This window comes from Sphaeramia orbicularis, chromosome 8 (assembly GCF_902148855.1).
Source record: "Sphaeramia orbicularis chromosome 8, fSphaOr1.1, whole genome shotgun sequence".
NCBI lineage: Eukaryota > Metazoa > Chordata > Actinopteri > Kurtiformes > Apogonidae > Sphaeramia > Sphaeramia orbicularis.
In genome coordinates this window covers 6,001,928-6,020,688 of record NC_043964.1, presented here as the reverse complement: position 1 = coordinate 6,020,688, position 18,761 = coordinate 6,001,928, and the positions used below count along the sequence as shown (strand labels likewise).

General features: G+C 38.6%; 1 pseudogene; it reads left to right on the top strand.

Moving 5' to 3' along the window:
* The first annotated feature begins 1,823 nt into the window (after nt 1-1,823).
* On the top strand, nt 1,824-14,049 carry LOC115424132 (GTPase IMAP family member 8-like; annotated as a pseudogene).
* Nucleotides 14,050-18,761: the final 4,712 nt, after the last annotated feature.

Sequence of the window (18,761 nt, the reverse complement as noted above, 5' to 3'; positions counted from 1 at the left end):
ATGGCGCTTGAAGTTTTTTGGGTTTTTTTTGAACAATGAACAATTGAACAGAATATATACATAATAATATTACAAAAAAAGTAAGATAAAAAAAATAGTCACACTTCACAGTATATATAATATATAATACATTTCCAATATATAGATACAAATGTAAGTACAAAATAATAACAATAATAATAATAATAATAATAAAATAAAAAAGCTCGAGGTATAAAAATAGAAGCTATAAAATTAAACAAGATTAGATCCTTGACATAGTCTTTTTATTTCCTAAAATACGACGACTAATGCTAATGTGTTGATGGTGGGCGGGGCTTACAGGCTCAGTATTTGGCCTTCGTACGTAAATCCCAAATGAAAGTAGAACCTCACAAAAGATTCCAAGTTCTCCATTATGCGACGAGTGGGTACGACTTTACTGTCCTAAGTTATGATAAAGTTTAAATTGAAATTATAACGTTATTCCTGTAATATGGTTTTATTCTCAAAATATGACGACATTATTCTGATAATATTATGACTTCATTCTCATAAAAATTATGACTATTGTTGTATTCGACTTTATTCTCTTAAAATTATGTGTCTTATCTCAGTATTTTAAACTTTATTCTTGTAGTGACTAGTGTTTTTATTTTATGTGGCCCTAATACGCCGTTGTACTTTTTTCAGGTTAGTCACATTTTTTTGTGAAAAGATAAGAACATTTCATGCAATGTTCTTTTTTTTACACTAAAACAAAGAGAAATGAAACTGTCAGTATTTACAGGTTATTATGATAGTATTTTGCTGATCTGACCCATTTGAGGTTGAACTGGACTGAATGTGGAACCTGAACTCATATAAATGAAAAGGGGCTGGACTGGACCCTGTGGTGGGCTGGGTGTGGTCCAGGGGCCTCATGTTTGACCCCCATGCCCTTCTTCCTCCTGGTGTATTGGACAGACTCCAGACTCTGTGGACCCACTTGGGTGTTAAATCCCAGTCTGATCATTTTCCTGAGGCGTGTTCAGGTTGAACTGAGGAGTGGGTGTGGTTTAGTGTCTCTGCCGTCTGCATCGCACTGCTGTTGCCACCGGCGATAGCGACATTTTCTGCAGATATTAATGTTCTACTGTAAATAACAAACTGACTTCTGTTTGAGTGATTCATCAGCCTGTGAAAAATGAATGAAGTGTTTTGCAGTGTTTCAGGCTTTTATCCCACTGTCTGTGAACGAGTCCAAATGCATTTATGGGTCAATATGACTGAGCGGCGCCTTTAAAAAAAACAAAGATTCCAACTTTATGAGCATCAGTGTATTTGAAACATGTGAGTGGAAGTCTGGTGTTTCCTTCTGTCTGTGTCACAGTCAGCAGACTGAAAGAGAAAGACACAGTCACAACTGGAAAATGAGGTTTTCTTGGAACGGAACGGTGGATTTCCTGCAGAAGTTCACTTCCTTTTCTTCTCTTTCCTTTTCTTTCTTTCTTTCTTTCTTTCTTTCTTCTTTCTTTCTTTCTTTTCTTTCTTTCTTTCTTTCTTTCTTCTTTCTTTCTTTCTTTCTTTTCTTTTCTTTCTTTCTTCCTTCCTTCCTTACCTTCCTTCCTTCCCTCCCTCACCTCCCCTCCCCCTCCCCTCTCCTTCCCTTCCCTTTCCTCTCCCTTTCCTTTCCTTCCTTCTGTTGATCCATCATTAAACTCAACCTTCAGACTCATAACCCATAAAACTCAAACCACTGAGCTTTGTCCATTTCTCCAGGATCTCACACACACACACACACACACCACACACGTGAATAAAATATGTTTGTTTTAAAACATAGTTTTTAGCTGATTTTCCAGATGGCGACCAGTGAACTGTCCACATGTAAGTTCTGATTTTACTATTTAATAAAACCAGGTAATGTCAACAGCATTGTACTAATATTATGTTTAATTATTGTGTTGAATTCTTTTAACTTATGTTCCGTATATTTCCTGTTGACTGTTTAACCTTTAAATGTTAATGTCGGTTGTCAGCTCTGTATCTAGTGTTTTTTTTTGTTGTTGTTGTTGTGGTTCATTTGTATTTTGTTTTATTTCTTCTACATTGTACAAGTTACAGTCTCGTACTGCTCTAATTTCAAGATTTAAGACGATAAATAATAAAATACAAACACATTCGTGATGAACAAAGACAAAAGTATCAGGGTTTTTTTTACACAAATAAGTGACTGATTAACTGACACTGACTGATAATTGACCAATAATCAATGATCTTCAAGTTACAGCAGCTTTGTTTCTGGGAAATGAGTCTTTAGAAGATAAATGAAAAATAATCTTACCAAACAGGTTTCCCAAAAGAACATTAAAATATATTAGATCTACTTTGATACTCTAAATTTAACCAAAAAGTTATGTCAGTCTTAAATAAATGTGTTTGGTTATTTATAATGAGTGCATTTTAATTAAATTGTGATTTTTTTTCCCCCCTAGTTTTAAGACCTAATATTATCTTTTTTTCTATTTTTAATAAACCTATCCAAGCCTATTTTTCCTACCACATTGTCAGATTCTTTTATTTAATACAAAATACTTTAATTAAAAAGAATAATGACCTTCATTCTAATTATGATAATTTCAGATATTAATTAACCTATAAGTGACTCATAGACTAATTCTTTCAGCTCCTAAAATGAGATTCAATGAATTATTTTGCAAAATAATTAGATTTTTGTGGCCAATTTAGTCAAACCCTCGAGCCCATCTCACTGTAGTCTTTCTTCTAAACCAGAGCTGTCAAACATGTGGCCCGTGGCCCAAAACCGGCCACAGAAGGGTCCAGTCCGGCCCATGGGAGGAATTTACAAAGTGCAAAAATTACACTGAAGATATTAACGGTTAATGGTGTTAAACTGGTTTTTAGTTCAGGTTCCACATTCAGACCACTATGAACTAAAGTAAAATAACAACATGATAACCTACAAATAATGAGTCGGAATTTTCCTCTTGGTTTAATGTGAAAAAATTATAATTTTGATTATACCTATAAATAATGACAATTCCAAACATTTCTCTTTGTTTTAGTGCATAATCTGCACAATACAGTTGTAATGTATAAAACACACATAAATATTTATTTTACTTTTTTATATATATTTGTAATTCATCACCTTGAGCCAAAAATACCAAATACTTAGTAATTGTAATTTTTTTTATCCCTTTAAACGCCATGTTTGTAATGTAAACAAACCATATTTTTTGATGAAAAAAAAATTGTATTTTTCCTGATATACTGCATAAAAATTGGATTACCTTTTTTTTCCATCTTGTCATATGTCAGAGATTTACACCAACACTGGTACATATCCATTTTTACCTCTGCCAAGGAGGTTATGTTTTCATCAGGTTTGTCTGTTTGTTTGTCTGTTTTTTTGTTTGTTTGTTTGTTTGTTTTTCTGCCAGCAAGATAACTCAAAAAGTTATGGAAGGATTTTGATGAAAATTTCAGGTAATGTTGATACTGGCACAAGGAACAAATGATAAAATTTTGGTGCTGATCGTGGGGGGGGGGGGGGGGGCTGATCTGCCTTGGCGGAGGTCTGCGCTCTGCGAGTGCTTTTCTAGTTATTTTGGGTTCTAGTCAAGTGTTAAAGGTTAAATGTGTCAGTGTGTATTTTTCTACTCACTTGGGTGTTAATGTAGGAGTTTAACTCTGACATATAACATGAAGTGTAAAGTGTTGCTCACCCGGATCCCAGAAGTTATTTTACTGGTCTGTATGTGACCCCTGAACTAAAGTGAGTGGAACACCCCCGTCCTAAACTGGTCTCTGTTTTTCAGGGGACGTCTGCTGTTCTTCTCAGTTAAAGATCGTCCTCCTCGGAGGCAGAGAACTCTGGAAAGAGTCGTGTGGGGAACCTAATCTTAGGCAAGAGGAGTTTGTCACCAAGGAGAGGACGTGGAGCTGCCGTAGACTGGGCGTCCGGTGTGGACGGCGTCTCACGGTGGTGGACTCTCCCGGGTGGTGGTGCGACTTCGGCGTCCAGGACTCATGTGAGCTGGTGAAGGCGGAGGTCCTGGGCAGCGTGTCCATGTGCTCTCCAGGCCCTCACGTGCTGCTCATCGTGGTTAAAGCCAGATCGGCGTTCTCGGAGAAGCGTCGTCGGGCGGGTGGAGGAGCACGTGGCGCTACTGGGGGACCCGGTGTGGGCTCACTGCACGGTGGTGTTCACCTTCAACGACAAACGCAGACTGGTCAAAGCGGAGGACGTGGTGGAGCGGGGGGGGGCGGGTCTGCGCTGGCTGAGCGACAAATGCGACCGGAGGTGTCACAGCGTCGCCTTCAACGACGACGACGCCCAAGTCCAGGAACTGCTGGAGAAGATGGAGGAACTGGTGAGAGCCAATGGGAACAGAGAGTTTGAACTGGAGGGACGTCTGGGACAGGAAGTGTCCGAGCAGAGGAGGCGGGTGGAGGACAGGGCGCGGCGGAGGTTCGCCAAAGTCAAAGAACACCGAGCTCTGATGAGAGGTGAGACGACCGCCACATCCACCTGAGGTTTAGGGCAGGAGGTCCACCAATGACCCAAGGGTTGGGGGTTCGAGTCCTGCTCTGTCCTAGTCATGTGTTACTGTGTCCTTGGGCAAGACACTTCACCCCCCCCCCCCCCCCCCACTTTGCCTCCAGTGTCACTCACACTGGCGTATGAATGTGTATGAATGTTTGGAGGTGGTGGGAGGGTCCGTTTGGCGTTGATTGACAGCTCATCCCCAGACAATAGGGCTGTGTATCGGCAAAAATCTGGCAATACGATACAAATGACAATACTAGGATCACGATACAATATGTCACAATATATCATGATACTGTTAAAAAGGCAATTTTTTGTTTGTTTCTTTTTTTTCTCAATGATTATTTCCTTGAAGAATTGAATTTAACGCCATTTGATCGCGTGTCAGTGTACGCTAAGACCTCTGGTTTACATATCCGTAACCGCTAACCCTAATCGCTAATTGTGCGGCATTTTACGTGTAGTGAAAGCTATAATGCGTACAAATAACACATCAATTAAAAGTGGTGTGTTATCTGTACGCAATTCATGATATCACGTTGTAGAAGTGTGAAAATTTCCTGTAAACTCTGGAGTAAAGAGCTGCGTATAAGCCGGGAGTCGGACGTCCACAGTTCAGTTTCACTTTCAGTTTCACACCAGTTACCGCATTAATGGAACAAGCCCCCCCACCCCTTTGTGTTTATCCAGTGAATCGATTAGTTTTTAAAATAATCTACATAATCTACATCGTTAGTCGCAGCCCTATTTCACACAACTAGAAAATCAATTATTATTTATTTATAGGTTTTTATTTGTATGTTTGACATCCGTGCTTTTGACTAGGGCTGTGTATCGGCAGGAATCTGGCGATACGATACAAATCACAATACTAGGATCACGATACGATATATCACAATATATCACGATATATCATGATACTGTTTAAAGGCAAGTTTTTGTTTGTTTCTTTTTTTTTTTAAATGATTATTTCCTTGAAGAATTGAATTACACCAGAAATCTGCACAAATACTAAACACATTTTATTTGATCCCAACAGGATCTAATGTTCTATCACAAAATGTTCCTGTGTTCAAACTGAAATCTGTTTTACAGACATTACAGTTTCAGATCCTGTTCAAATGTTCATATTCTATTAGTTCAGAACGAACAACAGAACAGTATTTTAGTTCAATTCCAACAAAGGAACTAATATTATTTAATAAAAGATGTTAAATAATAATAAATAAAATATAAACAAAAAAGACATTCAAAAAACAGTAATGAACCTCCACAATATCTGCATTGAGTAATACCTAAAAATATCGATACAGTACTTTTTAATATCGATACAGTATCACAAAATTAAATATTGCGATATATTGCAGAACTGATATTTTCTAACACCCCTACCAGAGCAGGTGTGGATACAGATGTAGTTTAATAGTCTGTCCAGTCATGTGGGTTTATCTGGAGTCGCTTTTCCATCGACCCTCAAATTGCATAAATATGTCTTGCACATAAAAGTTTACCGAATGGAAAAATTACAATTTTCGCCAAAGAACTCGTTTTTTGATGAAAGTTTTTGTGCTTGCAAGAGGTGGTTTTTCGATCATAGTTAAATTGGTATATCATGCAAAACTGCAATGGAAAGACCTTTTTGCGCAACTAGAGTCACGTGAAAAAAAAAAAAAGGATGTTGACGGATGTTGTAACAAGAGAAGAAGAAGAGTTTTAAAGAAACATGTGGGTGTGTGTGGACACACAGGAAACCACTTTTTTTTTTATTTGGTATGAGATAGAGGGGGAACCAGCATTCTAGATTCAAAACTACACATATTTATGTTCATGTTTATGGAATGACTTCTACTGACATCTCGCAATAATAAATAAACAAATCATCACATTTGTGATTAATGGAAAAACCGACATTACGCACTTTGGTTTTTTCAACATTGAGTAAATCTCGGTAAACTTTTGCACATATGTCCATATACCATACCAAGATAATTTTTTACTAGCTCCATTGGCAGATTTTTTTGCTTAATTCAAGATTATTTTATTATTATTATTTTTTACTTAATTCAAGCTTAATTTTTTTGCTTAATTCAAGATTTTTTTTTTTTTTTTTGCTTAATTGAAGCTTAATTATTTTTGCTAAATTCAAGATTTTTTTTTTTGTTAATTCAAGATTTCTTGTATCTCACCGGAAAGTTCCTCTTTAGGTGGTTCTGTCTGATTTTAAGTGTGATGAGATATTTGGACTAGAAATGAGAAAAATACACTGAGTTAGATTTAGATTTTTTTCAATGAAAACTCACCTATTTTCATTCATTCATTTATTCATGTATGTATGTATGTATTTATACTTATCGATCGATCGATCGATCGATCTATCTATCTATCTATCTATCTATCTATCTATCTATCTATCTAATCTATCTATCTATCGATCTATTCCTATCTATCTATCTATCTATCTATCTATCTGTCTGTCTGTCTCGCTTCTTGTTGTTTCTGTCTGTCTGTCTGTCTGTCTGTCTGTCTATCTATCTATCTATCTATCTATCTATCTATCTATCTATCTATCTATTTTATTGGTTTATTAATAAGGACCATGTATATTTATGAACATACTGTATAAAAAATACACCCATGTAAATATGACTAGAATCAGTCAAAATATCTCCTTTTTATCAGCAGTCTTTAGGCAGGTGACGGAAAAAAACATAAAACAGTCAATATTTAATATAGCACCTGTTCGCTATAAATGAAAAACTGAAAAAATACAAATAAAAATAAATAAAACAAATAGGACATAGGATGATGACATGGGCATTAGTTTATACGTTCACCTCCTTCCTTCATATTTACATATAATTAACAGGATGAAACTTTATGGAAATGTAGTTCATGGGGTCAAAGACAAACTCATTACATGTTTTTATAGCATTAACACATAAACCTGAGAGTTTGATTGGAGTTACAGAAATAAAGACCTGGATGTATATGCTCATTTTTGCATTTTTATCTTCTGTCTTCACCCTGAATTTGACTGGTGTTCAGTTTTCAAATAATGTCTTTGTCCTTCACACTCTGGTTCTTGTTGAAAATGTTAATCTCCAAAAAAAAAAAAAAAAAAAAAGATTCCGATTCAGATAAGCTTAATTCTTTTGAGCCGTGAAACAGAAACCACATGACTTACCTTCATCCAGACCATTATTCATATCAGAGTTCAACGGTTCCAGAACCAAAGGAACAAAGGGTCATTGGATTTGCATCTGAACCTGGAATGTGGAGTCCAGATGGAAGTGGTTCTAGGTTCAGGGTAGACCACATGACATGGGTCCGGGGTCCTTCCCCTGCAGGTTTGGGACCAGTTTTATCTACTGAAGGGAAGGGTGGTCGCTGTTAGGTCATCAGACCCATCAGATCTATTCCACAGGAAACATGGATTCAACATGAGATTTGATCAGTCATCTGCATAAACCTTTGAACTCAGAGGAAGTCTGGGTTCAGTCGGACCGCACCAGACGAATAGGAACAAAAACCTAGAAATAAGGTCGACTCCAAATGATTCAATGTGTTTTAGAGTGAAAAAAGTGAAATTACATGATGAAAATGTTTATATCGACAAACTGTCTTTTTTAAAAAATCTGAAAACATGAAAACCATAAAAAAACTGAAATTTATGAACAAAAAATCAGTTTAACTTTACCAATATTCTGCCTCAGGTTATCATTTCCACATGTCATTATATCGCACAGATCACAGTGGATCTACAAATACACAAAACATTTAATAACAGACAGAATATTAGTACAATTACACTGATTTATATTAATCATATTTCAGTTTGTTCATATTATTTAGTATTTACTATTGTTCTATCAGAATTGTATTTTTTTTTTTTTTTTTTTTTTACACTAAACAAAGAGAAGAGTTTGTATTTGTCATTATTTATAGGTTATTGTGTTTTTATTTGACTGGTTCTGGCCCACTTTAGATCAGATTGGTCTGAGTGTGGAACCTGAACAAAAATGTTTGTTAATATCTTTAGTGTCATTTCTGTGTTTCATGGCCCAGACTGGACCCTTTAGTGGGCCAGGTTTAGCCCACAGACCGTAGGTTTGAAAGCACAGTCATAGATAAGAATGTAATTTTTTCTTTGTTTTAGTGTAAAAAAAAAAAAAAAAAAAGGAAAATTTCATTAAGAAAGTGTGAACAACAATGTACAACCTTATATATCTAAGGAAAAATGTATCTTAACTTATCTTACTCTACCTTATCTTATCTTCTTATCTTATCTTATCTTATCTTATCTTATCTTACCTTACCTTACCTTATCTTATTTCAACGTACCTTACCATACCTTAGCTTATCTTGCCTCGCCTCACCTTACCTCACCTTACCTCACCTCACCTCACCTTACCTTACCTCACCTCACCTCACCTCACCTTACCTTACCTTACCTCACCTCACCTCACCTTACCTTACCTCACCTCACCTCACCTCACCTTACCTCACCTCACCTCACCTTACCTTACCTTACCTTACCTCACCTCACCTCACCTTACCTCACCTCACCTCACCTCACCTTACCTCACCTCACCTCACCTTACCTTACCTTACCTCACCTTACCTCACCTTACCTTACCTTACCTTACCTTACCTTACCTTACCTTACCTTACCTCACCTTACCTCACCTTACCTTACCTCACCTTACCTTACCTCACCTTACCTACACCTCACCTTACCTCACCTTACCTTACCTTACCTTACCTTACCTCACCCTACCTTACCTTACCTTACCTTACCTTTCAGAGAGGTTGCGGCCCATGACTGATATCAGGATCGTGTTGGTCGGAGCAAAGGGTTGTGGGAAATCGTCGACGTTCAACACCATCTTAGGCAGAGCGGACACGCCGCCGTTCAGCCGGACGTCCCGCTGTCGGGTGGGGGACGGCGTGGTATTTGGCAGACATGTGACGGTGGTGGACACCCCCGGCTGGTGGAGGAACTACTTCTGCCACGAGACCCCCGTGTTGGACCGGAGGGAGCTGGTCCTGGCTTTGTCCCGGTGTCCCCCGGGGCCTCACGTCTTCCTGCTGGTGGTCCGCGTGGACAGATCCTTCGGCGAAACCAACCGCAGAGCCGCTCAGGAACACGTGGAGCTCCTGGGGAAGGTGTCTGGGCCCGAGCCTAGGTGGTCTTCAGCTTCGGGGACTGGCTGGGGGCCGCCACCGCCGAGCGTTACCTGGAGACGGAGGGGACGGCCCTGCGGTGGCTGGTGGACCGCTGCAGCAACAGGTACCACGTCATCAACAACAGAACCAGAGGGGACGGCTTCCAGGTCCGGGAACTGATCGGCAAGATCGAGGAAACGGTCGCCGGCGGCAACGGGAACTGGCACTATGAGGTGGAGAGGAGGGTGACGGAGACGCTGGAGAGGGAGGAAGAGAGGAGAGGAGGAGAGGGCGGAGGAGAGGAGGAGGAGGAAGGAGGAGCAGAGGAGGAAGGGTCGGACTCAGATGGGTGAGGAAACCAGGGGGGTCAGCATAAGGCCTGGGGGCCAAAACAGGCCGCAGGGGGGTCCGATACTGGACCACCAAGAGGAAGTTAGAAAGAACAAATTATACTGAAGATTTTAACGATCAGTGGTGTCGAACTGGGCGTGAAATTAAGCCGCAACTGCTGAACTGATTTTCATTGTTCCTGTGACCTTTGACCTTGAACCATCTTCTTTTCCAGAGAAGCTCCGCCCCCTGTCAGAGCTCAGCTTAGTCCTGGTCGGCGGCAGGAGAACCGGTAAAAGCTCCTGCGGAAACACTGTCCGGGCGACAGAGCTTAGACGCAGACGTCCAGACGGACCTCTGCGTCCGAAAACAAGGAGAAGTTGGCGGAAGGACGCTGACGGTGACGGACACGCCGGGAGGCTTCTCCCGTGACCTCTGACCTCCTGCGACCTCTGAGCGCCGTCCTCCTGGTGGTCAATGCCAGCGCCGCCTTCAGGGACGAACACAGGGAGGCCGTGGAGCAGCAGCTGGAGGCGGGCGGAGTCCAGGCGTGGAGGCGGGCCCTGGTTCTGTTCAGCTTCGGGGATTGGCTCGGAGACGCCGGCGTGGAAGAGCGAATCGAGAGCGAAGGGAAGCGCTTCAGTGGGTGGAGAAGTGTGGAAACAGGTACCACGTTCTAGACAACAAACACAGGGACGGAGGAGCTCAGGTTGGACAGCTACTGGAGCTGATAGAGGATGATGGTGGACGACAGGATGGACGTCTGTCACAGGGGAGATCATGTGACCAGAGGTGTGTCATCCAGACCAGAACAGCTGATGGAGGAACTAACACTGGACCGAAAGGACTCAGAAGACCACGGTGGACATCAGCTGACCCACCACTGTGAGTAGAACCTCTGTTGAATCCTCAGCAGCAGCAGATGGAGACGTTATGTTTGGTTTTCAGATGCACTGATTTCCAAGAAGTTTGAGGTGTGTGGAAACACTAACCATGCATTTTACCAGGGATTCTTTTACTCAGGTCAATAAGTTCCTGGTAATAAGAAGTTTCTGGGAGTCTGATGGAAAAGGGGCTCATTTATGGTGGCACAGTATTCGGGATGTAACGATTACCGGTATAAACGATAAACTGCGGTAAAATTGCAGACGGTTAGTATTACCGTTTAAATTCTAATTATCATGATACCATGTTTGATTACCACACTTTTAGGGGAAAACCCTATGGAAAGATCTGCTTTAATGTCAAATATTTGAGTATAGTTTTAATTTATTACAGTTTTGATTTTCTGTACCTAATATTTGGAACCAATATTCACTTTTAAAGTTTTTGAAAAGCTTTGTTAAGCATCTGTGTGTTATTTATGCAATAAATTATATACATTTTTCAGATCAGATTTTATATATTTTTTGTATTTTTTGTCCTTTTGTGTTTTTATAGTAGGTTAAAAATATAAAAATAAAAAAATAATAGACAGATGATATAGATGAAGTTGTGCTGAAACATATCCCAAACATGGGTATAGTAAACATTTGTTTATATAGTATATAAAGGCAAAATCAAAAGGACTGAAAAACGGACAAAATAGACTCAGACCACTAAGGGTTAATATTTGAATGTTTCCGCCAACAGAAGGTACATTGTACCAGTTATTTAATTTTATTTTTAGTTTTAATTTGTTCTTTTAAATACAACTTGGTTAAATTCTTTCAGTGTGTGTATTAGTACTTTTTGAACATTTTGAGCAGTTTCAACAATACTGCGATAATAATAACTGTGATAGTTTTGGTCACATTAACCGTAATTTGAAATTTTCATATCGTTACATCGTTTACCGTGGGGTTAGTGTGATAAATTCATGGGGCCCAGCATTTGTGTGTCCAGTGGATACAGGTTAGAAGCTGTGAGAATTTCATGTAATATCCGCTGAAAAATAGAAGAATAGAACCAGGAGTTGGATGTTGAAAGAATGGAAAGTTTCACTTTTGTTTCACGCTAGTGTTAGTTTATGGACCGCACCCCCATGTATTAACTGGCCCCCCCCCCCCCCCCCCCCCGTTTTTTTTGACAAATCGCACCCTGTGTATAAGTATCAATATCAAGCAGCATATGTCAATGGCAAATATCCGGTTTGATAACATAAAGGGCGTTTGTTCAAAAAAGGTAGAGAACCACTGATCTACACAGAAAAACAAAGAAATATGTGAAATATCAGTATATAGTTAAAAAAAAAAAAGAGCACCCCCCCACCATTTTTTTGACAAATCGCACCCTGCACACACCATTGTTATAAAATATGAATTTAAAGCCCAATATTATTCAAGGGCTTAAATGTAATTCTGAGGTATTTGTAATTGACTTTACTTGACGCTGTAAAACAGGAATTTCAACAAAGTGAAAAAAAAAAAAAAAAAAAGACATCTGGAAGAAGAGCTTTAGTTTTTGACTAAAAGGAAAAACAATCTTCGTCCTGCATTTTTTTCCACATTAGGTCAATTATGGTCGCTCAGCTGCATTTGTTTAGTTTTGAATAAATCCAGCCAAGGTAAAATTGCTCCGTTGGCAGATTTTTCTGTCAAATACGTGACAAGTTGGTCACATTTATAGAAATATTTGGCTTGTCTGCAGCAGAACTGTTTTTGCACTGAAAGTTCAGAGCAATTGAACTGTTACTGGAAACGTTTAGTTGAAGTTTATGCTGAAATATTTGGTCAAACTAGAAGGAATGAGTTCACAGACATCTGCAGCAAACAGGTATTTAAGAGGGTTGAGTCTGGGTTCAGTTTAAGAGTCAGAAAGTGAAAATCTGATCATATTTAGGTCACATTTATGCATTTAGAAGAGACAAAAAATGCTGTTTATTATATGTACAGTTTATTTTTTTGCATATGATATAAATTAGACATTCTGATACACTGAGCTTTCATCTAAGAAGTTTACTGGTTCTCGGTCAGTTATGGTCGTTCAGCTGCATTTGGTTAGTTTGGAATAAATCAAACCGAGATAAAACTGCTCCGTTCTGTTTAATACATGAAACATTTAGAAATATTTGGCTTGTCTGTGGTAGAACTATATTTACAGTGAAAGTATAGAATAGAATAGAATAGAATAGAATAGAATAGAATAGAATAGAAAAAAATAAAATAAAATAAAATAAAATAAAATAAAATAAAATAAAATAAAATAGAATAGTAAATAATGAAATAAAATAGAATAGATAACAATATAGAATAGAATAGAATAGAATAGCTGTTACCACTAATACCGCTAATACTGCTAACAGAGCTAATACTGCTAATATCGCTAATACCGTTAACGGGTTCACAAATATTTGTCATAAACAGGTATTTCCGAATGTGAAAACCTGATCATATTTATGCTGAAGAAGAAAAAAAATACACATATTTTCCCACATTTCTCGTAACTAACTGTATGCAGTGCAGTTTCTTTTTGCATATCGTTAGCCTCATAGCGTAATTGCCTTCGTCATATTTGTAGCCAAATTATGAAATCCGTATAAAATGAATCATCAGCTTCACTATCGGGGGACACATGGGAGGGACCACATGTCGTAAAAGACGAGCAGACCCTGGTGGACAGATAAGAACACACAGCTGGAGTTTGTATTTCCTGTTTGAACTCACCCATTGGTGTATTTTGTCGTCCACAGCATCTGACCCGCCCCCGGCCACGCCTCCACCAATCAGCTCCAAGACTCCAGATGCAGCTGGTCCGATGGCGGTGTTACCTTCAGGACGAACGGGGACCTGGACCAGGTTCCTGGACAGACGGGTCCTCAAGTCCCGCTTAGCCTCAGCGGTCTGCGGTACAGACGGGCCGTGGTGGACCGAGGTGGACCAGATGGGGTTCAGGGTAAACCTGCCCATTTGGTTTGTGTCCGACGACCCTGAAGGTCAAAGGTCAGCCCTCAGATGTCCTACAGCCGTTTGGTTCCTACCTCCAGCCCAGACCAGGACGCTGACAGAGGACAATGTCAGCGACGGGCGGCTTGTGTGTAGGGACTGGACTCTGAGGAGGTCTGGAGGTCTGAGGGGGGTCCCAGGGTCTGGAGGTCTGAGGGGGGTTCCAGGGTCTGGAGGTCTGCAGGACCACCAGGGGGGACCAGCCTGGAGGAGCTGGAGGCCTTCATCGACTCCTACGTTCAGATCTGGGAACAAACCATGGAGTCGTGTTATGGAGGAGAACCCGAGCCGGACCAGGTCTCAGACCAGAGGGGGGACGACGTTCTGGCGACTATTAGAAAAACTATCAAAGCTGGACGTTCTGGAGGAGATCAGACTGGATTTAGCAGAACTGAAGAAAAGTCTGGAGACCAGCCTGAGAAGCATCGAAGAGTTTAGAGAAAACAGCCAGAAGGATCCTCAAAGTCCACTTTGACTCATTTAACCCTGAAGACCCAGAACTGAAGTCAGATCCCAAATGAAGGTTTCTCTAGATCCTCCTGAGACCCTGTAAGCAAAAGATTTTGGTTTTTTTAATTACATAATTGTCTTGACTGGAAACGTTATGATGCCACAGTTCTTCAGGTAATTATTTAAATGAAATGTTTCTTTTGCAGTGGACAAGTTTTTTTTTTTTTTAAATAAAGATATGAGATTGTTGTCCACCACAGAGGACAGAAATGAACAGCTGGGTCTCAGGAGGATATTCAGCTTTTCTTAAGTGATGTAACACCATTTATTCTCCCCCTCTCTCTGTATCGCTCTCTCTTTTCTCCTCCTTTCCTCTCTCTCTTTAACCCCAGCTGGTCCAGGCAGACGTCCGTCCTCAGTCTGCTTCTGCTCCAGGTTGAAACCTGTTAAAGGTCCTTTTTCCGTCCTCTGTCTCCTCTCACTAGTCTTTACTCCTGGAGGATTCTGTTGGTTTCTGTAAATTGGCCTCAGTCTGGTTTAGACCAACTCTATATTTTTAAGTGTCATGAGAAAACTTTTGTTATGATTTGGTGCAATATAAATAAAATTTGATTGACTGATAGATTGTTCTAATATTACCTTCTGTATTTTGCATTTTTTCAATGTAAATCGTGTATTTTCCTGTATTTAATTCACTGATCATGTAGATGTTCATTAAAACTCAGAGTAAAGTTGAGGGTTATTATATCAGAAAAAAAAGTGACTTTATCAGCAAAAATATCCATAAATGAACCCAGTGTGTCCATCCACTGTCACTGATCCGACTCCATGGGTTTTACTGGTGAATCAATGTTGTAGAAGATGACGGTGTTTCCATGGTAACTACAGAGCCTCTGAACGTCCAAATGGATCATATCTGATGACCGTGAAAAGATGAAGAACTGTGTTTTACATTAGTTATAGACATGTATTAATAGGATTAGTGGATCAACATTTATTAAACATTTTAAGGTTATGGGAAAAAAAAAAATGTAGATGTAAAAACCTAATTTATAATAAGAGCTAATACGATTTAGAGCTGTTATAACGACCAAAAAAAGACAACAACAAATAAAAAAACAAAGGGTTTTTATATTTCTTGTAACTGTAAGCAGTGCAGTTTCATATAATATATATATTCTACAACAATTGACTTTTATAGAAGACACAGGTGTCCAACATACGGCCCATGGGCCAAAACTGGCCCACCAAAAGTATGAATTTGTAAAAATTTTGCAAAAATGTACACTGAAAAAGCCTTACTTTGGACTAGTCAAGTACTATCATAATAACCTGTAAATAATGACAACTCCAAAATTTTCCTCTTTGTTTTAGTGTAAACAGTGAAATTACATGAAAATGTGTAAATTTACAAACTAGCCTTTCATAAAAAATGTGAATAACCTGAACAAATATGAACAATCTGAAACGTCTGAAGAAAATTAAATGTAATTGTACCAATATTCTGTCTGTTATTAAATGTTTTGTGTATTTGTAGATCCAGTGTGATCTGTACGTTACAATGAACATGTATAATAGATAAACTGGGGCAGAAAATTGGTAAAAAATGCACTTAATTTTCTTAGGAAATGTTTTTTTTAAAGATAGGTTGTAGATTTAAACACTTTCTTGATGTAATTTTACTTTTTTCACTTTAAAACATAGTGAATAGTTTGGAGTTGACCTACTTTAAAAATAAATAAATAAATAAATGAAAAATGACTGGTCTGGCCCATTTCAGATCATATTGGGCTGAATGTGGAACCTGAACTAGAACAAGTTATTAACTATTACTATTAACTAGTTATTATTACCAGTATAATTATCACCATGGTTGTTATTGTTAGTATTGTTGAAATTTTCTTGTGAGGGTCTTCGCCCCCCACCCCCCCGCCCAACAAGTTAAAAGGAAAAAAAAAAAAAAAGAATGGAACCTGAACTAAAATGAGGTTGACAGCCCTGATTTAAAAAAACAAAAAAACCCCTGTATGTCAAACTTTAATTTACAGGGTGTCCATAAAGTCTCACAGTTTGAATCTGTTAAAACAATAGAAAAGACAATCAAGACTCAAATATACTGTTATAATATGTAGTTAATTTTCAGTGTAAACTAAGGTTATCGTTAACGAAAACTAACGAAATGATGAAAACTAGAATTATATAAACATTTTCGTTAACTGAAATAAATAAAAACTATAATTAAAAGAAAAAAACAATAACTAACTGAAACTGTATTGTGTGCTTACAAAACTAAAACATATAAAAATTATGGATAAAATTCCCTTTGTTTTCGTCTTTGTCAATATCAGATTGATACAAAAGCGATTTATTTCGCTCTAGCTTTTTTCTGTCGTCACCATACGACACTTGACGGTCCGTCACTTGTGGTTTCCGGTCGTCTTCTGGTCCCACTCTACCTGGAAACATGGAGACTAAAGTTGGAGAAAGCAGCAGAGTCCTGTCTGGGATTTATTTGAATACGACGACAGAGAAGAAGAGAAAAGAGACGACTAAACTAAAATTAAACTAAAACTAAGCATTTAGAAAAAAATGAAAACTAATACAGGGTGGGGAAGCAAAATTTACAATGAACATTTAGTTGTTTTTCTCAGCAGGCACTACGTCAGTTGTTTTGAAACCAAACATATACTGATGTCATAATCATACCTAACACTATTATCCATACCTTTTCACAAACTTTTGCCCATATGAGTAATCAGGAAAGCAAACGTCAAGAGTGTGTGATTTGCTGAATGCACTCGTCACACCAAAGGAGATTTCAAAAATAGTTGGAGTGTCCATAAAGACTGTTTATAATGGAAAGAAGAGAATGACTATGAGCAAAACTATTACGAGAAAGTCTGGAAGATACTATTAAAGAAGAATGGGAGAAGTTGTCACCCGAATATTTGAGGAACACTTGCGCAAGTTTCAGGAAGCGTGTGAAGGCAGTTATTGAGAAAGAAGGAGGACACATAGAATAAAAACATTTTCTATTATGGACATTTTCTTGTGGCAAATAAATTCTCATGACTTTCAATAAACTAACTGGTCATACACTGTCTTTCAATCCCTGCCTCAAAATATTGTACATTTTGCTTCCCCACCCTGTAAAAACTAGCAAACCTGCTCTAAGAACGAATTAAAACGAACTGAATTAGAGAAAAAAAAACGTCAAAACTAAATAAAACTAAACTAGAATGAAAAATCCAAAACTGTTGGAACCTTGGTGTAAACACTTGTATGGACTCTGACAGGTTTATGGGACTAAAGGCTTCTACCTCCCTGTGTTTGTCCACCAGGGGGGGCTGTTGTATCAGTTACAGTATGTGTCCGCTTCAGTTAAAGGCACCACATGGTACTGGACAGAACAGGAACGAGTGTTTTTGAGTTTAACAGCGTGTTTTTGTCATGAATTAAACGGTATCACATTACTTTTTAACGTTCGTCCTAAATTCAGGGTCTGTTTAATGGTTTTTGTTTCCATGTGGACTTTATCTGACTGTTTCCTTTTTCTGTTTTGCCTCTTAAACAGAATAAACTGTTTATTCCGTCCCATTATTCGGACAGTTATCGTTTTAGTTCCTTTTTAGAGTCCACGTCTTTCATCTCATCCCTCTGTAGTGAATCGAACACACGTCCAAATGTTTCGGATGTTAGCGATAAACAGGGTCCATTAACTGAGTTTGGGTTTGAAGCACAAATCATGATGATTCCACAACAGACATGAGTTTTATCTTTTATTCAGACACTGAGTCAGTTTGTGGAAACATACGGTTGGTTTTGGTTTTTAACCCTTAAAGGCCCAGTTGTACTTCTGTGGCAGTTTCTGAATGACTTTGTTTTTAGATTGAACCTTTCTTAAGTGCTTTATGTCCATTTATTATAATATCATCCCTTGAATTTTGTTTTGTCAGTAAAAATCTGGTATTTTCCTATATTTAATTCACTGATCGTGTAGATGTTCATTAAAGCTCAGATTAAAGCTGAGGTTCATTCTATTAGAAACAGAAAACCTGAAGAGAACCAGACTATCAGCACAAACTTCAATAACTAAAGAGAAAAAACAACTGAGTCCGTCCACTGTCACTGATCCGACTCCATGGGTTTGACTGGAGAGTCAGTGTTGTAGAAGATGACGGTGTTTCCACGGCAACTACAGAACCTCTGAATGTCTAAATATGGTCATATCTGATGACCATGAAAAGATGAAGAACTGTGTTTTACACCAATGACTGACATGGACTGATAGAACTAATGGACCAACAGGGATTAAATGGTTTAGATGTTTTTCTTTTTTTACCTAACCTTACCTTTTC